Genomic DNA, 24052 nt, shown 5'->3' with positions numbered 1-24052 from the left:
TTATAATTAACGGATTATACTGCAGTTTATATATAGTTTTTAATGTGCAATGAACTTTGACATGGTTCATGATTTCACTTTAATTATAACACACACTTCTGTCTTCCCATCTCACAAAAACTAAACTGTTTATCTGTATTATCATACCTCCCCCCCCCCCCCCCCCAAGGAAGCGGAAATAGAAAGGGGTCTGAGATTTAATCTTCCTCCGTTACTTCCGGGATCCTAGCTGCTAGTCGGGTCTGTGCGGTACTGCCATTGAGTTTCAGCGAAGCCCCCAGCATTGTTTTCTTGGCAAATGCGGATACTGTTTTCATTTTGGACGGTCGACATTTAACAGCTGGCATATCGGATAATTTCGTCCAGGACTGCATGGATTTTCCTATTCTTCTGGACAGTACAAAAAGGTCAGGAAGGGGCTGATTAGGATAGATCAGATTTTAAAATATTTTACGGGATTTTTTTTTAATGGATTATGCACCTGACGTACCCTCAACGTCTGCACTGTGATTTAATTCACGTCGAGTTTTTAAAGCCCGTTTTTGCAAACGTCATTTGTTCAACAATGGCATCTGCAGAACTCCCGTGTGTCATAAATCTGGAATGCTGATCCGATCGATATCTCTCACAGTTGCAACGCAAACATAAAAGAGCTGTTCAGCGCAATTTACGCCAATTAAACCGACAACTTTCTGGCACGGCAATGTAGAAAATGCTTCTGGTACCTATTTTTTCATATTTTTGCAAATGTTGCAGTAAAACAGAGTCATCGTATACATATACCTAACACTGCATCCAGACTGAACGGGATGGGGGTGGTGAATAAAAAGCAAATGCAGAAAATATGTTCGGGAAGATCAGATGCCATTGTGCGGTCACAATGAAACCGATGGATTTTGCACTGAAGTCTGCATAAGGAAAGAAGGCACCGCCGCAGCTTGCATACAAGACAAGGGGAAGCTCCCGCGCGCCATCCAATTACCTTCCCGCCCAGAAGCTCGGCGCCGCCCAGCTCCAGGTGAGCTCCCTGATGGGCGCGAGCTCTCAGGGCTGACTGTGAAGGCGACCAATGAGGGCGCCGTTTCCATGGCGCTGGCCTGCGCCAGCCGTCACCGTACGGCGCTCCTCGATTGGCTGAGCTTTGGCGTTTGTGGGCTGCAGGCGGAGTTCGCGCTGCACCGGTTATCGCAGCGAGACGGAGATAGGCAGGAAAACCGAGATAAGAGCGAAGCACAGTGATAAGAGGGAAAAGGGACAGAACGAGAACAAATAGGGAGAGAACGATATGACTGCAATAGAAGAGGATAGATAGAGACAATGTCAGAGACCAGGACAGTTGGAAAGAGAGATGAATAGAGAGAGACAAGGAAATACATTACTGTTTATCCAAAAGGATAAGCGCAGAAAATTGAACAAATAAAGATGAGAGAGAATAAAAGAATCAGAAAGACAACATCATCAGAAAGAGAAACTACCAGGAGAGACAACAAGATGCACTGGAGCCTGCTGCTAACAGTAATTATATTTCTTATAAAAGCCTTCCTCCATCTGCCAGTTCTTTTGTCCCATTGTCTCAGTGTTCTCCTCCAAAACAGTTGGGAGATTGTGGAGGGTTCTACTTCGAAAGCTTGACCATCTCCCTTGTTCTCTCAGAGAATCTCCTGAAATGTGGCCTAGTTCTCTCTATCACTTTCGGGAGATTTTCTTAGACTTGCTCCTTCCTCCTTTGCATATTCAGGAGACCACAGGAGAGGTGGGAAATTCACATTTTGAATGCTGAAGTGTCTTCTGAGTTGTGAAAGGCACCTGATCTATTGCACTTGTGTTCTTCAGAGGCATGGGATGGTTTCTTTACAGTGGATTTACTCCTGAGATGCGAATGCGTACCCTTTCTTTCTCAGATTTCCTGAGGCACAGTCTCCTGCCGCCTGTTTTCAGAGTATGTCTTGAGATACAGGCTCCTATTATCTTAGGGGATTTTTTTTATTCTTTTAACTATTATTTTTGTCCTAACATTTTTCTCTCTTGTTATACGCCAATTCCTCCAGTAAAATCCCCTTCCCTTATTTTCATGAATCTCCTGAAACTTAGACTCTTTCTTTTTACATTGTAGATATTAGCAGATAAGTACCAACTGACTTACCCAGTCTGTCTAACTGTCCTAGCTAAAATGTCCTGTTTTGGAGGAAAGTAAAAATGTCTCTGTCCCAAGGGTTAATCAAGCTTAATAAAAAGCATGTGAATGGGAGGGAGGTGTATCATGCCTTAGAGATTTGAAAGTGTATGAATTGATGGTAAATAAATAGGGGTGTGTTTACTCAGTGATGAAGGATGGTGGTAATGTATGGTCGTATGTTGGTTCATTGTGCCGATTGTACTAGGTGAGATGAGATGTTGTGGGTGGTAGGGACAGTATGTGGTTTGTACTGATGGAAATGGGTTTATTGTAAAATTGGGGTCAGGAGGCCTTGCTACTATAATTGTGATAAGCCTGGGATTTCCATAAGGAACATTCACAGTCTTATTGAGTTTGGTTGGGTTTTTATAGCTAAGTGAGGGCTAGTCTGGAGTCTTACGTTAATGCACTTATGTATAATCAGTTTTGATGTATGGGATTGTTTCTTTGATTTCTTTTGTATTACACATGGTTTTATTTTTATTTTTTTATGAGTGTTGATGGCATTTTTGTAAATTGTACACTGCTTTTGGTTAAACTGGAAAATGTATAATGTAGTATATAAATGTTTCATGAGAGATCTCCCACCTGTCAGCTGTACAAATTTAATCACCTGCAGCATACCCCTTCTTCTCCAAGTTTGTTTTGTTATCTCTCATTCTGAGTAGATGATCAGGGATTTGAAAATTCCTCCAGGACTTACTCATAATTAGGTTTCTATTCTTAAGTGTTTATAAATTGTAAATATTTTCCAGCTAATTAGGGGTTCTTTGAGAATATAAAAAGCCTCTGTTTACTGTTTTTGCGATGTAGGTACTGTTTGCTGGGTATCTTTTCCAGTTGCACAAATATACACACTATCTAATTCATCTGAGGAATCCTCAGCACTGGAAAGGCACAAAAACAGAGTGCAGGGTTGAAGGCAGGCAAGGGGAGGGGTGAGAGAACTATTTTATTTTTTGCATTGTGAGCGTGTGCTTAGTTAAAATCTAAAATTAGCCCTCCTTTCTTCCCCTTCTTTCACTCTCTTCCTCTCACTTTCCTCTCTGCAACCCTGTTGCTGCCTCCCAGGCCTCTAATGGAGGGAGCTGAAGACACTGCCTCCTCCTTCCAGACCATGACTGGCACCAAAGATGCTTCTCCCTCCTCCTGAATCTCCAACCGGGGCAAAGATGCCACCTCTGTTCTCAGTTCCATCTCACCGGCTGACATAATCCACTCACCTCTGACCAGAGTATTTTCAAAACTTTTGATGCTCGTATGTTTCCATATCTAAACTGATACAGAGCTCTTCCCCCCCCCCCCCCCTAATTTGTCTTACTCAGCTTTTTCCAGCCCTTACTCTTATCATTGCTCTCTGTATCTCTCCCAACCAAACTCGAATTCTGTCCTAGTGCTGGTTTTCATAAACTCTGTGGGTAGGTTATTCCAAGCATCTGTCACCCCTCTCCATAAGGAAGCATTCCCTCTCTCCCTCCAGTTTCGTATTATGACCTCAGTCTTCTGGCTCTCCTCCCTTTTGCTTTCCCAAGCAATCTCCAGAGATGTGGGCTGGTTCCCTCCCCTACTTGCAGTGGATCTCCTGAGAGAGAGATGCACTCTTTTTCCCTTTTCTCACTCTCAGGATGATCTCCTAAGATTCTGGCAGGCTTCTTGCCCCTCGCACCCCTGGGTATCCTGAGAATGTGGACTGCCTGCCCCTCGCGCACTCGTGAGGATCTTTAAGATGAGTTTCCTCGGTGTCATCAGGTGAGTTGTGTGACATTTTGGCAACAGTAACAAGAAAAAGCTTGCCTTATTTTGACCTTTTAGTTTTCTGGATAAAGGTCTAAAAGTATATGGTTTCAAGATAGATGAGATCTGTACCTTGTGAATCATAGAAGCATTGTGATGTTATAGGACATTAATACATTCTTACAGTATTGCATTGTTACATGTTGCCATGGATCATTTTTATATAGTCTCTTCTCTGGAAATGCTGCCACAATGACAAGAATATATTTTCAGTGATTGAAAAGCGTGATTCCCAATCATATGTAGCTTTTTTTTTTTTTTTTTCCTTGATGAGTATGCTGTAAAAACCAATAAATTGTGCTTGTATGAAGCCAATAAGCACAAATGCAGATATTTTCTACTATTTATTAAACTGCATCAAGCCATTTAGACTGAAATACATTTCTTGCTCTGGGATGGTGCTGAGGAGATCATTAAATGTATGTGGTGCAGCTGTTATTTTCCATCAGTTAGGTACATCTGGGTTGGCTGGGTTAGAAATCAAGATCCAGGTTCCTGCTGTCAGCTACTGGCTTCCTTAGTCTGAATGCTCTTTGATGGCTCTCTACTTTACTTTACTTTTCTCCCCTCTGTGGAAACTGGCTCTTGTGCAAGAGGGTGGAAGCATTATGTGGGATTTTAACCTCCTCTCCAGCACTGCACACCCAACACTGATCTTCTGCAAAGTGAAATGCATCCTCCATCTCGGGCTGCTTTTCTCTTTATGCTGCTGCTGTTATTCTGCTTGCTTGTTCTTTACGCAGTGCTCTAAACTGTGTGCTTACTGGACAAAGTCATTCTTTATTAAAAATATGGGGTCTTTTACGTTGATTGACACACGGGAAGAGATGGGTTTTACTTTCATTCCAGAGTGCATCCTCTTAAATGCTTCGGTGCCTTATGTTGCCTGGGTCAGGCTGCTCACTGAATGGTAAATAGTTTGGACTTTATCTCTGTGATCTGGTCCTCCTTCAGTATTTATTTTTCAGTTTGAATAGTTGTTGGATCCCGGCTTCCAAGCACATAGTTGAAGTAAGAGTTCTTTAGGCATTTCCCTGTCCTCTCTGCATGAAAGATGTGTTGTGTCTTCTTGAGTCAGCAACCCCTTAGTTTATTTTTTGGACTGCAAGTAAGACATTTGTCATTCTGTCTTTTCTGCATAATGTAGATGTGGATTGCTGATTCTGTTGTCCATGCCTCCTCCCTCCCCCCCCCCCCCCCCACCAAAAAAAAAAATCTATGTTTCTTGCAGCTAAGAACATATCCACTTTAAGTTTAAAAAAAAACCTGATGCAGAGCCTTAATAAACAGACTGCAAAAGAAATGTTTTGATTTAAAAATACGTTTCTTTGATTGTTATTTGATTTTTAATATGTATTAAGTTGCCTTGAACTGTTGCATTAGTTTCACATGGAATTTGTTACACTTTAGTTATGGTTTTACATGTAATTTGTTTTTTTAAGAATGATAAACACACCCGTTTGTGCAGTAAAATATCTTTTAAAGATATTTATTTGAAGTGATGCAGTGTTTGGCATTTCAAAGTGAGGGGCACCCTTGTGCACTTTTAAAATATTGCATATTTTACAAATAGGCAGACATACTTCTCCCAGAAGGGGAAAACGGCACTTTACCGGTAAGCATATTTTTATTTTAATTCAAGGCATTTGGTGGAGCGTCCATATTCCACACTGGGTCACCAGTGACCTCACATGGAATGGCTTCTCATTGGCTAATGCAGTTTGTGATTCCAGAGCACTGAGATCTAGTGAGCATGAAGGCTGCTCAGTTTTGTCTCTAACCCATGCTTGACATAATTTTATACTTTTTTTTTTTTTTTTTTTGTAACTGGAGGTTTAGTCCTTGTTTTTGTCAGGGTGCAAGCAGTTTGCTCCCAGTAGGGTCAGGTGGTAAGGCACTATTTGCTTCCTTCCTCCACCCTACCAAGAATGGACCATCCTCAGCTCATGGCCCAGATCTTACACTTAATCTTAGTCAAAAAGAGGCCACTAAGCAATGTTGTACATCACGTTTAAATGCAGTCAACAGGAAACATACACCTGCAGTATGTGACATGGTGTGTATGATGTAATGGAGAATGCAGAGAAGACAGAACATTTGGCAGGTTGTGATACCTGGCATGAATATATGAAGGTGCTGTGCATGAGCTTTTGAGATTGTAGAACGTCTTTTCTTCAGTTATCGCACCAAAAGCTCATGTGCAGCATTATCTTTGGGCAGTCTTCCTACTGGTCCAGTGAAAGGCATCTCCTCTCCTCCTTTCTCCTTTTTGGTCCCAATTAATCCTTCCTTCTCTGAAGCAGCAGTGCTTGCTGGGGTTCGTCAAAATATTGAATTGCCAGTTTCTTGGCTCCCTTTTTAATCATGTTCCTGGTTGGGGGAATTATTTTGTCCTTTTTATATATTTTCTTAAGGTTTTACACCTTTGGGAATTAAAGGAGTGTGTACTTTTGATTAACGGCCACATGCCCCTGGGTTTTTAAATCCCCCTTCACCATGTTGTCCGCTCTTTAGCACTTGGCTGCACTCATGCTTTATGCGTGTCAGTGTGATGCCTAAGTGGGCTTCTGCCCACGCCACTGAAATCTTAACAACGTTTGTTAAGTTTCCGCCTACAGTTTCTCGTATTGTATATTCAGCACCTGCAGCGTTTTAACAAAGTGCGTTGTTAAACAGCCTCCTTCTAACCTAAGAGAAGAGTTGGTTATATTTTATAAACCAGAACATTTTTTTCAGTGGGGATAATACTCTGTACTCTTACACAAAAAAAAAAAAAAAAAAAAAGCATTGCGCGTTCTGTAACCCCTGGAATTTTTCTTGGGGTGATGGTGCCTTTTAGAGGTTTGCACATGACTTTTCTGCAGCTTTGCTTAGGATGATTAGATGAAAAATGCCTTGGGACCTTGTGGGAACAATGTTTGTGATTTTAGTCTTGTAAAACCAGTCTGACAGGGTCTTACTCTACTTCTAGGTTTACAGAGGTATTTGATTCTTCTACAATACTTATCACTCCACCTTTGATAGCCTCATGCTAGGTTGAATGAACACTTTTTTTTTTTTTTTTTTTTTAGAGTGGGGGTTAGGGATAGGGGGCCAGATAGGATAACAAAAATGTTTCCTGATACTTTTTTTTTTTTTCCATAACCAAAATTAAAATTTGACTCTAGTTTCCTGAAATCTGGGTAGGATTGGATTTTCATTTTTTTTTTCTTTGCCCAGCCTACTTTCTACTGCTTTTTTTTTTTTTTTTTTACTTCCTGTTTAACTGGAGCCAACTTCTGTTTGGGTTGCGGTAAGCATCCAGAGTTTTTCTCCCACCCCCGCTCCTCAAGGGTCCTTGGCTCAGTCTTTGCAGTGATGGTCAGAAGCTGGTACCTGAGTCTGGCTACTAGGTGTTACAGTTGAGTGAAGGATGGCACTCCCTATATCTCCCCCACAATCTCACAGATTGAGTGCGCTGCCTCTGCAGCATCCCTATCACTGGCTGGCCCCGGGAAGAGAGTCCTGGCCTGGAAATAATCTATCCTAGGTCTTCCGTATGGCAGTGTACAGCTTTGCCACTGGGCCAGCTCTATAGGCTGACTATAAAGTATGCCTATTAAATTGCACATTTAGCACCAATCACAAATGATCTTTTCTGTCCAGAGAGATAATAGTTCTTCAACTTTTTTTATTTTATTTCTGGCTGTGATTTGTTCTTCCATCTTGACTCTTTGTTTCATTTCTTTTTTCTCTGTCTTTCGCTTTCTCTTCTCCTGCAGTTCCAACATCCATTTTACTAGTCCCTCTATTTTCTCTTTCATCACTTTAGTCTCTCTTTCTTTGCTCTGCGATCGCTTTCCCCTATTGTTTATCTGTGCCTCCTTCCTGTAGTTTGTATCTGTCTGATTCTTCCTATTTTTTTCCTTCTGCCTCCTAGACTGTTCCTCTTCTATGCTTACCTCACTATTGGTCCCTTGTTTGGCCTTTTAGCTTTAGGTTGCTCTCTCTCCTCCCCTGGCATTGTGGATACCTTGCACTTGTTGCTTCCCTGCAATAGTTTGCAGAATTCCAGTTCGTCTGTTGGTGCCAACAGAGATCCATAAAACTGCAGGCACCCCACACCCAGTGAGAGTTCTTAACAGCTAATACTAGGGAGGGGAGAGAGAGGCTTACTTCTGTGTATGAGCAGAGCAAAGAGGAAATGCTCTGCTCATTCTCTGTTCTGCTTTAGCTGTGCCAGTGAATCTCTAGTTCCCCTCCCTTCCCCCTGTGGCCCTCTGCCTAGCAGAGAACCACAGCTGCCCCTATGGGAAAGTGATTTTGAAATGAACATGAGATGTGCAGAAAGTTACCCAGTGAATGTTGGTTACAGGTGTTGGGGGAAAAAAATCCTTTGTAATTCAGGAGAATGTCTTCAGGCCAAAGTGCCCAAGCAAGTGGAAACATGAGTTGTGGAACCTGTAGCACTGGGCTGGAACTCTTCACCTGTTGTATTATATGCTCTCTCCCGAGTAGAAACATATTTCTCTAACTAAACTTGTGTATTTTGTTATACAGTAGGCCGACATAATAAAACTGCGGTAAAATATCAGCACCAAAAAGGTAACTGTCAAAAGGATTTACATGCTGAAAACTGGGTTTTACGTGTGTAAATGCACTTTATGTAATCAAGTGGGCTTTTTAAAATTGCTACGATATATGCTACTGAATTGCATGTACATGGGCTTTTGAAAATTGCTATGAATTATGCTAATTTTACGCATGTAAATCCTTTTTGAAAATTACACCCTAAGTTTTTTAACCCTGATTTTGTTATCAATGCAATAAATTATATTTCTGATGTAATAAGCAAATGAGTTGCATAACACACAATAGTTAAAATTATGCTCTAAATCAAAAGTAAAGTAAAAAGTGAGCTAAAATGGAAATAAACTTTTGTCTTTTTTTTTTACTTCAATATTTAGAGGTGGAGGTTAATATTAACTCGCACCTGTAACCAGGGAAGTAAAAAATAAAAAAAAATTGGACATGTCTGGTTTGTCCCGAGTGCCCTGGTTCTCCCAAGGCAGAGAAACTCTAATCCCAGGACCAGAGAGCCCCCACTAAACCAGTCCCCACCCGTCTACTTTCCACCTTCCTCTTCTGATCCCCACTCTCTAACGCATTTACTTACCCCTTCAATTACTGGGGTGGGGAATAGTGAATAGGAAGGGGGTGGGTGAGTTGGTTGGGGGTTAGATAAGTGGGTAGAGTGAGTTGGGGGCAGTAGATGGTTGGTGAGGGTTGAGTGGGTTCGGGTATTGGGGAAGCCATATTAGGGGGATGAGTTTGGGAATGTGGGGTATAGTGGGCAGGAGGGAGTAGAGTGGAGGGAATAAGGGGGGGATGGGTTAGAGGTTATGGAGGACTTTTACCTGTGAGTCTTTGGTCTGTGGATCACCAAACTGGGGGCCTGTGTCCAGGAGTCTACAACTTGGGGATCCCAGGTTGGTGGGTGGTTTGTATTTTTAATTTCTGTTCACTTCCCATAGAAGCAAATGGAAGTTAAAGCTTTACTTCATCCTAATTCTATTCTTGTTCAATTTTTGTTAAATTATGTTCATTATGTTCATATTGTTCATATTGTTAAATTATGTTCATATTGTTCGCTGTAATTTCCAACTGCTGGTTCGCTGTAAACCGAAGCGATATGTACTTGTACATGATCTTCGGTATAAAAAAGTCTTTAAATAAAAAAATAAAATCCTTGAGGTGAAGTAAAAATCTGAGTGCACTTGCTGACTGGAAATAATTCTATATGCAAATCATTGCCATGCAGCGTGTGCTAAAACCCTCACTCTTTTACTTTCCTCTTAGCGTACATTACTCGTGTGCTAAAACCCTTATTACATGGAAAGTAACGGATGCTGAGCCCAAAGTGAAGCAGTGCACCAGCTCTAGCACCCTTGATTACATAAGAAATGCCGTGCATCGAGCCCAGCATCTTGTTTCTGATGGTGGCCAATTCGGGTCATAAGGGATAAGCGTTGGCTTTCTCAGGTCTTACGTGGTGGTTAATGCTTTTATAAACATTCTCCTCTAGGGAAATGTCCACATCCCTTTGAAATCCAGCTGGGTCAGATACCTTGACCACACCTTCTGGCAACACATTCCATGACCTGTTTTTGAGCTGAGTGAAAAAATACTTTCTCAGACTTATTTTTTTTATCTGCTGTTAATCCTAAAACTAAGGGATACACTATGAAACTATCTAAAAGGTTAAATAACCATTCCCTATTTACCTGTTCCACCCACTCATGATGTTCTAAACCTCTGTTATATCTGCTCTGTTGCCTCTTCTCCAAATTGAAGAACCCTAAAACGTTTAGCCTTTCTTCATAAGGGAACCATTCCATCCTCGTTAGTTTTTTTTGCCCTTCTTTGGACCCTTTTCTGGTAGGGAATGTGCTGTTGTCCTAAAATGACAAGGAAATAACAAAAATTGTTTAAAAATGTTTCATTTTGTGTTCCTTCTCATTTGATGTCATTTAACTTTTTGTTTTAGTGCATGGTAAAATGAATCGGTGTGCACTAAAATGATTTAGCATATGCTGAAACTACAGAAACGAAATGAAAACACAAACCAACTAGAAAACAAAACAACATTTAAAAACTTTTCTCTATGCACTCTTCCATTTTCCTGTTCCACTTTTTATCTTTTTTTTTTTTTAGATGGAGTGAATAGACCTGCAAACAATACTCTAACAGGCTGATAACGTGTAATCCCGTAAACAAAAACGCGTGTCCAAACTGGGCACACATTTTTTGTACGTGCGCACATCCACCTCTCCTGGGTGCGCGATGTAATAGGCAAATAATCTTCCGTGCTAAAAGGGACGTGCAATGGGTAATTTGTGCCTCCCTAGCACTCTGCATCGGGTGCCCAGGAGATGTGGCTGTGTGCCCACAGCAGCCTGGCCAGAGTTACCTCCCCACCCCCGATGCTTGTCAGTGAAAAGGACCAATCCCCTTTCAGTTCAGCCTTCTGCAAGGAGATTGGTTCTTTCACACACACGTGACAGTGAATGTACTAGTCAGCAGTAAGTGCCATACGCTTAATATTAATTTATTCACTCCTTCCCTTACTGCTGGCAGGGTTTCTAATTAGGCCAGACCTTGGGGATGCTGCTTTCTGTGGTTTCCCCCATGAGGAACCACGGAAAGCAGGATTTTTTTTAGTTTTTGAGTCCTTCTGCACAGCGTGATTCTGCTTTCCGTGGTTCCTCCTGATTAGTATTGTGACGATTCCAATAGCAGGCATCGCAGAAAGCAGTATTTTTGTTTTTTTTCGGTGAGCCCTTGGCTTTAATGCCAGCTCCCGGGCAGGAGTTAAATTTGCCATATTAAAATGTGCGCCTTGACTGCGTGGCAATTTTTGGCATCGCAGGGTAATAGCCAATAGCCTGATCTACATGCAGTTTACATGTGATGAACGCTGGATATGCTGATCCCAGTATTGCATCAGGGGAAGTCCAAAACGCACGTCCAACCGCACATTTAGTGGCGTGCGGACCTGAGCACCCGATATTGCATCGGCCTGCAGGTGTGGTTGTACCATGGATTAATACAGGAACAATATTATATTTTCCATTTTATTCTCCATTCCTTTTAAGATCGTTCTTAAAATTCTGTTTGCTATTTTTGAACGCCGCCAGACACTGACCTGAGGATTTCAAGGTATTGTGCATAATGACTCCGAGATCCTTTTACTGGATGGTGACGCCTAATAAAGAAACCAGCATTATATACCTATAGTTAGTATATTTTTCCCAATGTGCATCTCGCTACACTTTTCCATATTAAATTTAATTTACCATGTGGGTGCCCAGTCCCCAGTATCGCAGGATCCTTCCTTTTGCAGTTTCTCACAATCTGCTCATGTTTTAAACAGCTTTTTATCTGTAAACTTGATCACCTCACTCATTGCTCCCTTTTCCCGATCATTTAAACGTATGTCAAACAACTTTGGTCCCAGTGCAGAAACCTGGGGGCACTCCATTATTTAGCTTTCTCCATTGGGGAAAACTGACCATTTAGTCCTATTCTCTCTTGTTTCCTGTGTTGTTAGCTGTTACCAATGCACAATAGGACATTGCCCCCCCATCTCATAATTTTTAATTTTCCGAAGAATCTCTCATGAGGGACTTTGTCAAATGCTTTCTGAAAATCCAGATACAGTATATGGACTAGCTCACTCTTATTCACCTTAAAAAAAAAAAAAAAATGCGGTAGATTGGTGAGGCAAGACTTCCCGTGGGTAATCTCTGGTGGTTCTTCACTATTTGGCTATGTCTATCTATACGGTCAGTAGTTTTGTTTTTTTAAGAATAGCTTCTATCATTTTTCCTAGAAATAATATCAGGCTGATTGGTCTATAGTTTCCCAGAAAACTTCTGGAGCCCTTTTAAAAGTTGCCATTTCATTGCCCACCCTCCAATCTTTAGGTATTTGGGCTGTTTTTAATGAGAGGTTATAGATTACTAGCAACAGGTCTGCAATTTCATATTTGTGTTCGTTGTGAGCTCTGGGGTGAATACCATCTGCTTCTATTTCTGCTTTAGTTTGTCAGTTTGATCTCTCCCATTTTCACAGCGATTTGCTTTAGTTCCTCTGAAACATCAAGGAACATTTCCAATGTGGTTATGTCCCCCCAATATCCTCCTTAGTAAAGACCAAAGCAAAGCATTTAGTTAATTTTTTTGCTATGGTCTTGTCATCTCTGAGTACCCCTTTGGCTCCCTTTAGACATTTAGTGGTCTGAGTGACTTCCCTCATAAGCTGCTTGTTTCAAATGTAGAATAAAAACATTTTCAAGTTGTTTTTGCTTTCTTAGCAAAATTCTTTTCAAATTCTCTCTTGGTCTGCCTTATTAATGTTTCCATATAACTTGCTAGTGCTTATGCACTAGAGAAAAGGCACGGAAGTGCGACCAAAATGATAAAGGGCATGGAAAGGCTGAAGAGGTTAGGGCTGTTCAGCTTGGAGAAGAGACAGCTGAGGGGGGATATGATAGAGCTCTAAAAAATCATGAAAGGACTTGAATGGATAAATGTGAAACATTTATTTACTCTTTCAGATAATACAAGGACTAGGGGGCACTCCATGAAGTTAGAAAGTGGCACATTTAAAATGAATCTGAGAAAATTATTTTTCACTGGACGCATATTTAAGCTCTGGAATTCATTACCAGAGGATGTGGTTAGTGCAGTTAGTGTAGCTGGGTTTAAAAAAGGTTTGGATAAGTTCCTGGAGGAGAAGTCCATTACCTGCTATTAATCAATAGGGAATAGCCTCTATTTGTTGCTGGCATTAGTAGCATGAGATCTGTTTAATGTTTGGATACTTGCCAGGTACATAGGACTTGGATTGGCCACTGTTGGAGACAGGATGCCGGGCTTGATGGATCCTGGTCTGACCCAGTATAGCAATTTCTTATGATGTTATGCTTTTTCTTATTGTCCTCATTTCAAAAAATGGAAAGCAGATCAAAAAATGTCCTTTTGGCTTTAACCCCCCTCTTTTATATCACCATTTAACCATGCTGGCAGTCATTTGGTCTTCCTTTGACATTTTTTAATGCACAGAATACATTTTTTCTGGGTTTCCATTATGATATTTTTATATAATGTCCACACCTCATGCAACCTTTTAACCTTTAACCACTCCTTTTTAGGAATTTCCTCATTTTACCATATTCTTCCTTTTTAAAGTTAAAGGCTTCTGTAGTAGTTTAACTTATCCTCCTCCTTCCAGTAACTGTCGTATTAGCTTATTAGTCTTGTAGCAAGACTCCGGTTGTACTTCTCGATGAACCTTAGTTTAGAGGGTACAGGTTAGAGTATCTGTGGAACTAGCCGTGTAGTATAGATACACATCCTGATTATTAGGAGTCCCGACTCTCCCGTTCAGTGAATGTGGCTCCATGCAGTTACCACACTTTCTGGATGCAGACGTTGCATTGGTACTTTGAACAAAATCACAAGCTTACAGCACAGACTGGAGAGCACTGCAATCATGGCACAAGCAGCAAGTACTAGAAAGGACTGATCTCTACTTTTTTTTTTTTTTTTGCTTTAACAGATGTCCTTAGAGCTAGAAAGTAGCTAAAATATCCAGGCTGGACTCGGCATATGCTCCCCTCTTGAGTGGCTTCAGTGAACTCATCTGAGTCCAGCTTGTGCGGGCAGGACCAAGGCTATTGAGCATTGCACCCTCCCTTGCCCCACCGTGCACTTTCAGGTCTATAAACCAAGACTCCAAATCCCTGAGATTTTGATAATTTCAACTCAATAATTATGGTAGCCCCACCAGAACAATCTTGTAAAAACACATAATTATACTTAGGGAAGGCAACTTTCAAAAGCCATTTACGCAGATAAATACAGATTTACCTGGGTAAAAGGGCTTTTTAAAAATGTCTCACCCTGTAAGTGCCTAAATGTGCATACAGTGTGAAAGGAACTTATGCTCCTATTTTTGTTTGAGAATTAGTACCTTGGCACCAAAATGAACAGTTCTGAAAACTGCTCCCCATACTTTTAAATATTAAACTTTTGTTTGCATATGCATAATACAAATATGTTTCAGAAATCATGTCAGTGTCTAATGAATGTGTTTGTGATTTTTGGGGTAGACAGCAAAAAAAACCCCCACCCCATTATGAAATGCACCCAGTTTATAAATGAAAAGGAATCCATGCTGCATTTGAAGGTAGTCTCCTGAGATGATTGGCTGATTGGCCAGGTTGAGCAAGGATGTTTCTCCAGACAAAAATAATTCAGATTTCTTTTTTCAGCTTAGTAACTGTGACACCATCTCCCTCCATTACCAGGTACATTATAAAGTAACACAAAATTCTGCGGCAAAAAAAAAAAAGTCCTTCAGAATCTATAGCAAACCTGCCATTCCAAAACAGCATTAACTCCCAGAATTCATAGATACCACTGTTGCTGTTTGAAAAAACCCCCAAAACTGTAAATATTGCATTAGACCCTAGAACAACATTACTGTTCTTCCCAGCAAGGAAAAGAACTGACCTAGTGGCTGCAGTAATAGGCTGAGATCCAGGGAAATCATACTCCCTCTCAGACATTCCTTGTGACCTTGAGTAAGCCTTTACCTTGCCCATTGCTTTAAGTACCCACTTAGTTTCTAAGCTCTTTGGGGCAGGGACTTATTGCATCCAAATTTTAAGCATGCTGTAAACTGCCTTGAATACTATTTGGAAAGGTAGACTAAACATCTAAATTTATTATTAGCAATCCCCCTCTTATTGGGAAAACAGAATAAGTTGGAATACACAAAAAGTACACATTAGCAGAATATCTCAGGTTGGTCATGCACACAGAGCACAAAAAAAGTTTCCCACCAAATACAAAATAAGTGACCACAAATTTATAAATAGAAATATGCAAAAACTGCATTTTTTTTGTCCACTTTTGTTGCAACCGCCTCCTGTTCCCTGCAAGACAGGTGGGGAGGGGCTGTATTAAGGGAAACATTATCTGCTCTGAGCATTGCTCTGACCATTCTAGCCTTGACTTCTCCCATCCTGTAACGTGCAGACAGGAAGTGCCTGCTCCTTTCTCTGCTCTGGCTCATGCCTCCCCCATCTGTTCCCTACACTCTGCCTAGGTGGGGAAGGGACAGAGCGGGAAATAGAAGGCACTGGCCAGTAGTCACAGGGACAGAGTCCTGTGTATTCATACATAACAAAGCTCCTGGTGGAATCCCCCCAAAATTGCTGTGCTCTAGAGTCTAAGAATCACCTACATCTGTCTAATGGAAGAGTTCTCGCCACTTGCAGTAACTGCTCTGGACTGCCAGTGTAAAATGTGACGGTGAAAAGCTTGCAAAATCTATTCTGCAGAACAGTTGTTCTCATCCGTACTACAATGGCAGTCACAGGGAAATATGCTTAGTTGTCAGCGTGCCTCCCTAAAATTGCAACTGCACCTGTGTGACCCCCACTAAGGCCAACACTGTGGACTTTGTGAGAAACAAAGGTGCTGACCTTGTTATTGATGCCTCTAATTCTATAAATCTAGGCAAAAGTCAAACTGGGCAGAGTCTTTCCTCTGTTTTTCATGGAAAAAGCAGGGCTGAATTATAGCCATTATATATGCCCAGATTACTTCCAGAAATGTGGGGGGCAAGTGTTTTTATAAAGTAGTTTGGATCTGTTATCTGCAGCGCACAAAAGTGTTTTAAGAGGTTTTTATTTTTTTAGCTTGCTTTACCTAGTGTTTAATACTATTCTTCAGCAAAAAATTAATTCCTGGGGGATGTGGTTTTCAGCTGCCTTCTTTCTAGGTGCCGCTCTAAAACTGTTAGCATGGGATATTGTGAGTTTGACTGAGAGTTCTGTAATGGCAGGGTGCTGCATGCTCATAAGCTTGTTTAAGTCTTTGATAGCAGACTGGTATCTTATCATTTAGTGATTAAACCTGTAAATTCTTATGGTAAAACTAAGGCGGAAGCAAACTCATCAAGATCCAGACCTCTGGATTTTCTAACGGGTATTTTTATTTTGGGGAGCTAATTAACAATAGAACAAAAGGTAATTTAAAATACTGCCATCTCCAAATAGGAGATCTAGATAGTCTACTTTCCAGGGAGGCGGGGAAGAATTGTTCTAGAGAACTTGTCCAGACAGTAATAAGATGTAAAAGTGCACACAGATGATCATATTGCAGCTTTGCAGATGTCTTAAAAAGGTACTTCTCACAAATGGGTGACAGGAAAGGCCATAACTTTCATCTGATGATCTTTGACAGTGTCTGTGATTTGCAAGTCTGCTGCAGAGTAGCAGTGCGCTGTGCACACTTTTTACGTCCTAGTACTGTCTGGACAATCTCTCAAGAGCTGATGGTAAATTTGGACAAGCAGTTTTGTGTAACTTGCTCTCTCAGTAGTTGACTCTCTATGATGGAGTCCTGGTTGCAACCCTCAGCTTGGGACTCCCTACATGTAATAGCTAATTCAGTCTGCTTATCAACAGAAAAAGTAAGGTTACTTACCATAAATAGTGCTTTCTGTAGATAGCAGGATTAATTAGACGTGGAATACCCACCTGGCTCCTTGGAGAGTTGAGTGTCTAGCTAGTTTAAGCTCTGTTATCAACTGAGGAGGTTCAAGAGGCAATACCTGCATGGGAACTCCTGCACATGCTCGGTAGAGCTTAAAGCTCTACTAGCTGGGAGAGACAAGTCCATTTGGTGCTGCTGGATGATGTTGCCCACATGTAACGGCTAATTTATCCTGCTGTCTACGGAAAAACTAATTTACGGTAAGCAAACTTGCTTCAGCCCCAATCTTTTGTGAACTGGGAAGGGAAGGGCATAGCCATCCTTCTGTGTAGAGGGAGAGGGTATCCCTGTCTACAGTGCTTTATAGGGTTTAGAAGAGGGATTTCCTAGCTCCTGCACTGCTTTCCTTATTCTTAGGGCTGTAGGAGAGAGGTTCCCTAGCTCCAGTGTTGTTGCCTCCATCTTTGTGTTGCAGATAAAATAGCTGCGCCGGTTTCACTGAAGAACTTTTTTTTTTTTTTTTTTTTCGTGATGAAAACCATAAGCCAGTGGGGATTGTGGTTTTAACACAGAGGTGGTATTAGATCTGTAAAGCATGGTGGTGTAACCCAACTACATTTAACTGTAACAGAAGTGTTCCAGGAAGAAACATTTGCAACTTGTCATGATGTGATTACTCAGCTGTTTGCTCTGGGGTGAGTGCATTCTTTTTTTTTGGCTGGTGGGTCCCAGAGTTGCGGGTAGGCAGCAGAAGCATATTTTGTCCTGTGACGGAGAGGTGGTGTCAGAATTTGGGAGGAAAGGCTGAGGGGGGAGCGCATGGCCAGAGAAAAGGAGGTACAAGAGGGAGAAGAGGAGAAAGGGAGAGGGGGAAGGAGAGGGCAGGCTGTGAGAGAGGACTGCACCTGGGGGAGTAGGGGGAGGAAGTGTGGGATGGAGGAGTACAGTGAGAAGACTGCATGCATCAGACATGAAATGCACTCGCCATGTATTTCTGCTGCCACTACCCCTTCCCCCTATATATATAATTTTTTTTTTGGTTTGGTGGAGTGGAAGGCAAGTGTATTTAATGCCAAGTCCTGGAGGAATTTCTCATAATATAACTGGGCACAGGAAAGAAACCACCGTCATATGACCATTCTCACTCCTTAGTTAGGCAGGGTTTCAAGTATTAAAGAGATTTAAAGAGAGCTGTAATTTACATGTTGCTGCTGTTTTACCTTGAGAATTTTCGTGATAGCAAGCAGTCGCTGGTTGAGATGCATGGACTGCGGTTAAAGACCAGGGTTCCTGCCTGCCTCGCATAACCTTGAGTTTGGAACCCTTGTTCAGCATCTCTGTTGAATGCGTCACAGAGGTAACAGCATGACAGCATTGGCACTGAGCTTGGAAAGGTTCAGAAGCTGTGGATAGATTGGCGTGGTAAATCATGGAATGTGCCTTGGATGGTGCCTAAGGTAGGCAGTCAGAGAAATGTGGTGAAGCAGGGTTTACTCACCAAACAAACAGATTCTGAGACATTCAGAGTCTTGTTTGTTTATTAGTACTTGATTAGTCACAGTTTAATTATAAATGTAAAACAAAGCGATGTACAAATAAAATAGGCAAAGCTAACAAAGCAATATGTAGAAAAAATAAACAAAATTAGTAATAAACTGCAAATCAAATCTAAAAAAGCAAAAAAACCCCCAAAATACAATAAAATAAATAAATACAGATAAAATTCAAATAAGAAAATACAAAATAAACATATACTGGCTGATTTAGTTAACAATTCATTGTGGAAAGAGTCTGTGCAAAAAAATAAGAATTTAATGCCTTCCTAAATTTAAAAAAATCTTTCTCAAGATAAATATTGAGAGGTAAAGAATTCCAGAGATGAAGAGATAGGTAAGAAAAATTACACGTGAGCTTTCAAAATGAATATTACAAAAAGAAGGTAGTACTGAAAGTTCATATTGTGAAAACTGTAATTGACGAGAAGGAAGATAGGGAGAAACTGCAGAGGCAAGTCTTGCATGCAGTCTTCTGCAGGCAAGACTGTGTTTTTAGTTTGCTTTTATTTTATTCTAATTGCTCAGAGCAAATAGCAAAGCAGCGGAGTAAACAACTGTTCACATAGATGTTAGTGGAGGAAAGGCAGCAGATGATGAACTGATGAAATGTTTTAATTTTTCATGTACAAAAATAAAATGTGTTGTGTAGGACTGATGCCAGTAGACAGGTGAATGATTGAAAAGATTGGGTTGTTTTCTAAAATTGCCTTATTGCTCTGAAAAGACATTGAACTGTCCTGGCTTGCTGACACACACATCTACATCTTTCACAGATTTTGGTGCTTGTTAATAGCACTCTTTTGTTACTATCTCTCGTTTTTGTGATTTTATTTATTTACTTATATGCCAGTAACAACGTCCTGTCTTACCTGGTGCTTATGGCACCATGATTTGTTTTTTCTCTTTTGTAATTTTTCCTTCCCCCACCCATGTCTAGCTCCGCCATTGCCGCAGCAGTATTTGGCTGATAGGTACAGTCTAGAGATCCATTTCAAAGCCAGTGCCGAGTGCACTATTGACCTAGCAGTTTGAGGACAAAGCACTAGGACTACCTCTCTCTCCTTCCCAGAAGCTGTGAATGCTGAAAGTCAGGAGCTGGGTTCTGGCAATTGGACTTGCACTCCTACCCGTTGGCCCGTTGGACTGGCCCACCTGTATCCTAAGTATATTTCAAAATGAAAACTTAACAAGATAAATGTGTGAACATTTTATGATGCCTAGTTTCTCTCCTTTTTTTGGTACATAAATGTGTTTGTTTATGGTTTTGACTACTAATCAATTTATCAACCACCTTTCAATTAAAAAAAAAATGTTCAAGGTAGAGAACAGCAATAATAAAACTGGCAGGGCAGTTTTCAAAATGCTTGACGACATTACCATGTACTTTGACCTCCCTGAGATTTCAGCTGAACCGATCTGGTTCCCTATAGGAAGGGGACACTAAGCATCGGGGCCTTTGAGGGCCCACGACTAGTATCGGGAGCTCCACCCTCTGCCACAGAAATCTGAATGAAATTGGAGGAACGCTCCAAATGTTGTTGACGGAGGAGGAAGAGACGGCCGCGCAAGCATTAATGGTTTTATAAGGCTAGATTCCTCTCCTCTGGGTTGGCCGAGGTTGCTGCGGATTGATAGCCCGTGATTACAGGGTGCTGGAAGGAGCACTGGCGGGTGCATTGTCCCTGTCCATGGTCTGTTTCAGTGACTTGGACTAGTTGGTAGGGGAAGCACCCCCCTTCACCCCTGCCAGGTAGCTGTGCACGAAGGTTCAAAGTTCACCATACCCCAACAGAAGTCAGCTCTAACTGAGCCAAAAGCCCAGAGGAACAGAAGAAAACCACTGTCCAAAAACAAACCCACTTCCAATTAAGGCTACCAAAATGGTTAGCCATAGTCATTTACTTTTGTTTTTGTTAATTACTGCTATGTCTTTATGGTATATGTAATGATAATGCATGCAACGGCCAAAGTTTCATATTTCATAAGAAGCGAGCTTCCAGTGAATCATCCACACAGAAGTAAAAATAGCTTCGACTTTTGCTGGCATTTCTCATGTTCAGCACGTCGAGTACTGCTTGAGAATCCTTCCCTCCCACCACCCAGCCCCACAATATACAAATCGCTTCTGATGTATGCAAATCTATGTCATGAAAATTCATACCGGGCATCCTGCAAATCAGACCCTATTGGAGGTGGGGGTTGGGGGAGGATTTAAGGGCTTGATCTGAAAGCGATGGAATAAACAGTTTGGATCACAGTACATTTCTTTTTTTTTTTTTTTTGCTAGTAGCAACTTGATGTGAGGATTTGTCCTGGTCTGTGGGATTTTGTAAATATTTTTACTTCATTTAATGCTTTCTGACAGACTGGGACACTGAAACTTTGTGGAGACTTTTCACAGCTATTTTTTTTTTCTCTAAAATTTATATGGACAATTATTTTCTAGTGTTAATAAATTTGTGTCCCAACTTCTGGGACACTAGAAATCTGTGAAAACCTTTTTTCTTTTGTGTTGCAGCTAATTTTTCCACTACTTTATTCTCCCCACCCCCCCCCCCCCCCCCCCCCCCCAAAAAAATGAAGGGTTTTTTTTTTTTTTTTCACTTCTGTGGTTTTTATTTTTGTTTCTCTCCTTAAGGGCCTTAGTAACATTAGAAGAAAAGGCAATGTAAAATATGTGTCCCTTCTTGATTTAATTGTAATGCTTTATGATATTTTCTGGATTTTATTTTTTCATCTGTGCTGCTTAAAAGATAATGATTTGTTTGTTTTGATTTGTTTGTTTTATTGGATTCTAATTGTTGTACCTTAAACCTTTATGGAAAGATGAGTTTTATAAATTGGTGTAATAATAATAATATCTGCTTGAAGTATTTTCCCTATTCACGAACACTACATACGTATAAGGTGTGATAGCAGATATCAGTATAGCTGGCTGTTAATGAAATCATGTTGAAATGCTGTTTCTAATAAGAAAATGTATATATTTTACTGTGCCACCTACTCATGAACTCCAAAAGCAAACGAGGGGGAAGTCCAATATGCATTAAATACCGAAATGCAATTTTTCTTTGTTTTTTTGTTAGTGGATACGGTAAAGATTGGGCCTGGTCACACTAAGTGTGACCATAAAAGTAGAAAATTTCAAAATGCTTTATTCTCTACTAAAGAAGATTTTCTTCGGTGAGTGGGCTGTTTCTTATTGAAATGCTGTTTTAGGAAATCTGCTGAAAATAAACAGAAATGCATGAAAATAAGCTTGACGCCTGCAGAGGGATGTTAGTTGAAGGGTTAGCATCGTTTGCCAATCGTATTTCATCACTTTTGCGTGTTGCTATTTACGGTTTATCTCCTTTATTTTTCTTCCTGATACCCTTAACTCCTCCTTCCCCGTTGTTTGCTGCCAGTCAGCTCTCTCCTATCTGATTTGTTTAAAAATCTTCCCAGCTTTTTTTCTCTCCAGCTTCATGGAGGCAGACAGGCTGAAGCCTGATGAAAGAAAATTGCACAGCAGTCTAAAAGTTGGGGAATTAGTGGATTTTTTTTCTGAGTGTAATTTTCCGCTCTCACTGCTGATAGTTTAGCTCTAATAGCTGATGACGTTTTCTACAACTGTCATGCATAGAGTTCTAGCAGATTGATGGTGCAGAAAACTGGCTGCTTTGTTGATTGCAATACCTTAAAAAAAAAATTAGACCAAGGCAAGTTGAAACTAGCAAAATGATGGAGAGATTCACCTTGTTAGGTGAGAACTGAGCAGAGATCCCTGTTCAGGAGAGTAGATGAGCTCTTGAGCTCCTTTGCAGCTATACCTTTAGTGTTGTCAGCACTTTTGGTCATGGCAGTTAACAGCCAATGTGTTTGCTTCAGTTTTTGTTAATTTTTTCTAGTCTGTCTGACTTTTTTGATAAAACTTCCCATTTTTTGACAAATCAGTATGATCCGTGGTTCAGTTGACATCTCTGTTATCTTTCTGTGTAAATGGCAAGTGTCCTGCAATGGCATCCACACACAAACTTAAGTTTGTTACTAGTATGTAAATAAAGGTTAGCCAAACATGATGGTGTAGGTAAGAACATAAGAAATTGCCATACTGGGTCAGACCAAGGATCCATCAAGCCCAGCATCCTGTTTCCAACCGTGGCCACTTCAGGCTGCAAGTACCTGGCAAGTGCCCCAAACTTTAAGTAGATCCCATGCTACTGATGCCAGTAATAGCAGTGGCTGTTCCCTAAGTCAGCTTGATTAATAGCAGTTTATGGACTTCTCCAAGAACTTATCCAAACCTTTTTTAAACCCAACTACACTAACTGCTTTTGGGACCATGGAATGCCCTGACTGTGACCAAATACATTTTGGGCCGGATTTTAAAAAGGTTATGCGCGTAAATCCGGAGGCTTTATGCGCGCCGGGCCTATTTTAAAAAGGCCCAGCAACGTGAGTAAAGCCCTGGGACGCGTGTAAGTTCCGGGGCTATCCTAAAGGGGCGGTCTGGGGGCGGGGCCAGAGGCAGGTGCAAAAGGTAAGACGATTCGGGGGGGGGAAGGGGTGGGAAGGTTAGGTTATGGGGGAAGGAATGGAGGAAGGCAGCACGCCTCCGCGTTCGCAAGGTGCACAATTGTGCACCCCCTTGCGTGCGCCGACCCCGGATTTTATAACATGAGTGTGCCTGCGCGTGCATGTTATAACATCAGGCGTACATGCGCGCGCACTTCTTTTAAAATCTACCCCTTTGTTTTTACATTAACATTTTAAATCCATAGGAACTTGTTTTATCGTTGTCCTGCAGACCAGTCCAGATGAATGGGATTCACCACCCCCCTGCTAGCAAATAGAGGCAGAGTGTAAAATGTTTGACCCGATGACCCTCCTTATGGAGCCTGGTGTAGCAGGGAAGGCGTCACTAGTACTTTGCCCCCAGCAGATGGCAGGCAAAAGTCTGGGGCAGCAGGAAAAAGCGGAGGACGCAGGCTCTTGGGGCAACAGTCTCTGAGGCTGCTTTTTCCAGGGAGACTTTGGCCAAGCAGGGAGCTGAAGTCCCGGGATGACATTCGGAGAGGTGGTTGCTCTTTTCTTCCCCCAGGGTAATCAAGGCAGGAGATCCCTGCCTTGATTACCCTAGGGGTAAATGGCAAAACTTCCCCTTTAAAGAGGTTAATTAAAAAAGAAATAGGAGAGGATAAGAGTTGCATAGTAGTCAGCAGTCCATGACCCTTGGCAGTGACTCAGCCAAGAGATCCAGATGCTCTGAGAGCATTACCCCCCTCTCTCCCCTGCTGATTAGCAGCTATGGAATGCGGGAGGAAGTGTGGAGGGTGTGGGGTCCTTAGCCTTACTACTGTGGCCAGCTCCTTTTGCAGGAGCTGTGATGCAGCTGAGATAAATGTGGCACTGAGGAGGGAGGGGCCTGTGGGTAGAACAGCTACCGATGAACTCCAAGGTCCTTCCAAACCAGTGTTCCAGGCGCTGCTGGAACA

The 24052-nt window shown here is 41.4% G+C and overlaps 1 protein-coding gene across 9 annotated transcripts in view; it reads left to right on the top strand.

Moving 5' to 3' along the window:
• The first annotated feature begins 209 nt into the window (after positions 1–209).
• Positions 210–24052, top strand: part of TIAM1 (T cell lymphoma invasion and metastasis 1) — a 357042-nt gene continuing 333199 nt past the window's right edge. For 5 of the 9 annotated variants that reach the window (XM_029603611.1, XM_029603610.1, XM_029603615.1 and 2 more), the window contains exon 1: positions 210–1515. The gene's annotated coding sequence lies outside the window, so the exon portion shown is untranslated. Of the gene's footprint in view, positions 1516–3854; positions 3926–24052 lie in introns of those variants that run through there. The other 4 variants (XM_029603612.1, XM_029603607.1, XM_029603606.1 and 1 more) reach the window with 3 other exon arrangements.

This window comes from Rhinatrema bivittatum, chromosome 5 (assembly GCF_901001135.1).
Source record: "Rhinatrema bivittatum chromosome 5, aRhiBiv1.1, whole genome shotgun sequence".
NCBI lineage: Eukaryota > Metazoa > Chordata > Amphibia > Gymnophiona > Rhinatrematidae > Rhinatrema > Rhinatrema bivittatum.
The sequence above is the reverse complement of the archived record's forward strand: the minus strand, read 5'-3'. Positions and strand labels throughout refer to the sequence as shown.